This window comes from Mauremys reevesii, linkage group 3 (genome assembly GCF_016161935.1).
Source record: "Mauremys reevesii isolate NIE-2019 linkage group 3, ASM1616193v1, whole genome shotgun sequence".
In the NCBI taxonomy this organism is placed as follows: Eukaryota; Metazoa; Chordata; order Testudines; family Geoemydidae; genus Mauremys; species Mauremys reevesii.
In genome coordinates, this window is record NC_052625.1 from 139,991,804 (window position 1) to 139,997,803 (window position 6,000).

Consider the following 6,000-nt stretch of genomic DNA (forward strand, 5'->3'; position numbering starts at 1 on the left):
ATTTTGAAAATGGCCCTTCTTTGCAAAAGGAAGTTAAAAGAAAGGGAAGAACAAACAAGTAATAATATGCTCTGCATTGTTCATGAGAGCACAGTATATGAGACTCACCCTGTAAAAGCAATCTTTGTGAACTAATTGACAAGGATATAAAACTCTGGGTTTGAACTAACATGAGTTTTACCTTCTTGAAATCAGGCTCTGGATCAGAATTTTGTGGTTTGAGCTTATTTGCATCTAATCCAAAGGCAGAGGCAGGGCTGGCTCCAGGCACCAGCCCAGCAAGCAGGTGCTTGGGGCGGCCAACGGAGAGGGGCGGCACGTCCGGCTCTTCAGCGGCAATTCGGCGGCGGGTCCCTTACTCCCTGTCGGAGGGAAGGACCAATCGCCGAATTGCCACCGAAGACTGGAGCGGCAGAGCCTATCGTGATTGCATTTTTTGTTTTTTTGCCTGGTTTGGTTTGGTTTGGTTTTTTTTGCTGCGTGGGGCGGCAAAAACCTGGAGCTGGCCCTGGGCAGACGGTAAAATTCTGGTCCTATTAATGTCAATGACAAAACTCCCATTGACTTCAGTGGGGTCAGGATTTCACTCAGATGAATGTTACCATCTTAAACTAATGTGTTCAGAAGCATCAGCATGATCATATTGAGCTAAGAGCTCATGCCACTAGTGAAAGTGCTGTCTCTTCTTCCCTGACAAAGCTGACTCATGAGTGCTTATTAAACATTGCCCAGTGTAAATAAAAAACCTGGGATGAACTCAAGTCTTTAATCAGATAATTTTATTCAGGTAAGGTCCCCCTTGACATCAACAGGAGTTTTGGCTGGGGAAGTAGTTGTTCATGATTCAGGCACAGTTATATATTTTAATGGAAGTTCTGCCTGGGTAAGCACCTCAGGATTTCACCCTGTATTCTTAGTATACTAATGTATATCTATGCAACTGTGAGGTTGTTTTTTTGTGTGTATACTGGACCTTTACCTGTAAAGTGAACCCCCTAGTCTGTTGTCTTGGGAATTTCTTGTGAGTTAGTTCAAGATGGCTGCAGTTATAGAGCAAGGCCCCAGTACTGCAAAAACGTATGCACATTCACAAGGGACAGGGACCTAAATCACATACAGTGTTCACACTCATGAGATTTTATGTTTGTTTCTTCTTTCTTTATTTCTTGTAATCTAAAGCATGTAGTGCATGTTCGCTCTTTCAAGAAAAAAAATGACACATACAACTCTAAAGGGATATAAAAAGATAGCAATCATATAAGCCATTGTACAGACATGAGTACACATATAACTAGATAATACATAATAAAGAATGAAAATTAAGTCAAATACAGTCCAAATCTAGCTATCATATACATCTAATCTCAACACCTCCAAACCCCACCCCAAACCCTCAACTTATATATATTACAATGCATTTTCTGTCTATCTAATTATTGAAGGGAACACTGGAAACTGTAACGAGAAATGTAAGAGCCAATTTCAGGTCTTTTGTTTTGGAAGAGAATTTCTCTTGATATCTTCTGGGAAATTTCCTCAGATCAGCTAAATTGAAGGAGATCCTTCTGTGTTTTATAACTCATTTGTTCAAAAGAGGCAATCTCTGCATGACACAATCTTGAAGCATGGGAATGAATTTTGTACTCCATTTTCATAGAAATAGCTTTTTAGTATAGGATAAAGCTGTGAACAGCCACTTCTTCACTATTCCTATGTTGGCTGTAATACAGGAATATTTGTGTAAGTATTAACAGAGGTGTATATGTTCAGCTTTTGAAACCTAAGGAGAAAACTGCCATGTGGAAGTGGAGAAGGGGGAATTGTGCAGAGAAAGGCATTTTCCTACAAAGTCAACAAAAACCTACTTTCCATTTGAAATGATAGCAGGTTGTATCTCACTGCCCCATTGTGTGGGAACTTTCTGTTTTATCTGATATCTAAGTTTTTACATCACACCCATTGTAATAAGAGTTTGATACATGTAACACTGGTGAATTTCACTGGTTCTTACAATATTATTTGTTTTCAGGAAAACCAACAGAAGTACTATTCACTTCCAGACTGGTGAGGAATTCAGGAAACTTTGTTTGTTTTATTTTCATGAGTACTTTATTTTATTTCTTACACCATATCATAGGGATGTGACATACCCATCAGCAGGAAATCACAGTGCCTTTAATCCTAATGAATGGTTTACCAACAGATCAATTTTTTCTCATCTCTCCCTAATTACAATAACAGGACTTTTTTAAAGAACTTCACAGACCTTCTACTTCTATTTTTATTCTTCTTTTATTCCTCATCTTATTCCAAGAACAGAGAGAGTGATTCAGTTTTTAAAAAAAATAATGATTTAGTTACCTGCAGTGTTATTGGAAAGTCTCAGATGCATGAATTACTTAGATCTGGTCTGTGTTTGATTAGATAAAACATAGTCCAGTCTAATATGCAAAACAGAGTTTTGTGTAAAAGAGAAAAGAGAGTCTAGATCTGTCTTCCAGGCCTACCAAAGCCAAAGACTGCCTGAATGTCAAAATCTCAGTGAAGGACTTTGAGAGCCTCTTAACAATGTTGTTGAGTTTGGGAGTCTTATAGCATGCCTCACCTAGAAACACCTGTAAAGACACATATGCCTCAGTAAATGATGAATTAGAAAACCAAGAGCCCATTGATCTTTGTCTCATCAAGAGTACAGTATGTTTTGTGATTCTCCTGCACAGTCTATATTAGGATCACTAAGCCTTTTACAGACATTCATAAGCATTGCCTCACAATGCTTCTGCAGAGAAAATGAAGCATGGTATAGTTAAAAGACTTGACCAAGAGCACACAAGACATCTCCCACTGAGTTGGGAGTAGAACTTAATTTTCTTCATGCCCCACAAAACCACCTGTCCCCCTTCATCCAATATCTGTTTTAGTACACCTTGCCAGCTGTTATTGACTAGTATGCATTCTGTTACATTTGGGTAGAAGCAAGCAAAGAATTATTCCATTGACTTCATTAGGTCTTGCTAGGCAAAGCAATCCTCTAATGCAAGGACCAAACACATAGTTCATGTAAACCGGCATGCCTTCATTTTTTTTTTAAAAAGATGAGGCTTTCATTTCTGGCTGAATTTATCTGCAAGATGTGAAAATTGCAAACATATTCATCACTATCCTTCCTTTTCTGGTCATAATAATGGGTGCTCATAGTCAATGTGATTGCATTGTGTCTCTATCAATTTATGTATGGGAATGATACGTTCTTTTCTATTAAACATCTCCAGGAAAACATATTCACAAACAAGCAACCCTTTTTGTATCGTAATGAAATCTATTTTACCACAGTTGAATGAATGCTACAATGTGTCCATTGTTATTATACTGGAATCCAGTGCAAAATATATTTTTATACAAAGATAGCATCTGCTTGCAAAGCAACATGCATTGTTTTGGTGGGGGGGAGGGGGGGGAAAGTAGTGCACCAGTGACATTGAGTTAGCATCCGAGGTGGCAGATGGGATGGCAAAGAATTGTTTAAGTAAAAATTACCCCTCTCACATCTGCCTACTAAAAAAAGTAAAGTATCACAAGTGATGGAATTTGGTTAATTTTAAAGGTACATTTGACTATGTGTTCATCCCTCTGATTTATTAGTGTATATGACTTTTAAGAACAGGAATAGTAACAATAATAGAAATGCAACACAGTGTAGTGCTTCTGTTTCAGAAATCTGCTGGGCTGGAATGGAAGCTAGTTATTATTATTAAACATTATATCCCCCACTCCACCTTATTGAGCCTACCTAGACAGTACATTGGCAATGCTATGCCTCCTGATGGGTCGTAAATGTGCTCTGTAAGCTGTTTTTCTTCAGATACTATATCATGTCGTAAGTCTGCTGCTAATCAACAGCTGCAGTAAAAAAATATTGAAAAAATGCTGCAGTGTTTATGTGAAACAGACAGTTTTAATGAGATTATATAGTCCTCCAGGTGCCAAAAATAAAATGCAGGAAAACACTTCATTTGAGATGAATAGGTAATAAAAATATTATACTGAGGCTCAACTCCACTTTATCATGTGCACATGCAAGGGCCAGAAATGTGTTAGCATGTGTGGATGTGATATACAGGCACTTTCCTTTGATGCACTTATACAGCAACATGATAGTGCTACACATATTGCTGGACCACTGTTCTGTAATTCTCACTCTTTCTCTGTTTACAGATACATGTATATCAAGGATGTTAGGGAGCTGAGCATTACTGAAAAACTCATTCACTCAAAGGTGAGAAAAAGAGCCACCTACTTCCTATACAGTCAAAAGAGAGACACAGTGGAGCTTCTTTTCTCCGCACCAGTCAGAAAGGGTGGATGGGAAGATGGCAGAGGGTTGAAAGAGAAAAACATGGATAGTATAAACTCCCCTTTTGCTGACTCCAGGCTTTTGCTATAGCAGGTGCTAAGGTGAGCAATGGCACAGGATGTGGGGGAGTGCAGATGCGGGCATGAGTGTGGTATAGAAGACCCAGAGGGAAATGGAGGTGAGCTTGAGTCTAGGAAAGGGAATGGAGTGGTTAAACGGCAGAGGATAGGAACTGGATTGGCACATGGAGAGGTGCCAAAGGGTCATGCTCTCTGGTCTTGTAATGTGGGTTTTGGAAGAAGCAGCAAGAGGTGGGGACACTGAGGGATGCAGTAGACTGACAAGGCCTGGAAGGTGATGAAGGATATGCTGGGAATCTGACCACATGGAGTGGGAACATAAAAGGGGGGAAAGAACTGCATGGCATAGTGGAGGGCACAGAATAGGAGCCAAGTACGTAGAAGGGGATGCAAGGGGTGTTCAAAAGGATTGGGAAGTCTTTGCTGATGTGCTTGAAAGAGACTGGGGCAGATATAAACAAGGTATAAATTGGGGAGGCATGAATAGGGGTGTGCAAGTGACAAAGGTGACTATAGAGGGGGGATGGAGAGATCTGGCAAAGATACAGGAATATATAAGGGTTTACATTTGCCAGCTATCAAACTTCAAGTTTATAAAGTTTTCCATGTTGATAAAGCATCTTCCTCCATTTCCCTCCATCATCCACTATTTCCATATCCCACCCAGATAAAACACCTCCCCTCCCCTCACTTTCTTATGAGGGTCACTAAAGCAGAGCACCACTTTCCCACTAAAGTCACCAGGAAAGGGGGAATCTTGATTTGATGAGTCTGAAAAGATTGCTCTGATCACTGCTCCCCTACGGCAGACCTTATATACAGGCTGGATATGGGTCCCAGTCCTGCAAACACTTCTGCATGTCTTCAGCTTTAAACACATGAGTAGTTCCATTGATATCACTAGATCTACTCATTTGCTTAAAGTTATTCTCATGTAAGGTGTCTGTAGGACCGAGAGCTTCAACTGTAAATGCTTCAACTAAACTGTCAGTTCTTATTTAAAAACCCTAACCAGAAATTTATGAACAAAACCAGTGTTAAAAATTGAGATTGTAAGTGTGGTACAAAAAATTATACTTTCTTTACAAAAACCCTATAGGTAAAAAAAAATAAATTAGTTAAAACAGTTAACGGATGCAGCCAGTCCTCCCACTGCCATATAACCCTCCTTCACTCCCTATAACTACAAATGATGTACATTATCCACTCAGACATAAATTTGATCCCTAAAATTTGCGCAAATATTTTAAAAGATGAACAGAAAATCTATACTAATTGAAATCCCCATTTCTTAGTCAAGGGATCCATTTTAAAACACTAGAACCAAGCATATGCTGCAATATCAGTCACTACAAAAAACTATGCTAGTGGCTAAATTATATGTTTAATATAGTTCATAAAAGCAAACTTGCAAGCTGTACATATAATGGCATCCCTCCAACACTATGGCCCTGATGCTGCAGTGCATTGCACAATGGCAGACCCCTGGATCCCACAATGATCTTCAGTGGGACACTTCACAGGCAAAAGGTGAAATGCATTGCAGTACTGAAGTCTCTATAATCA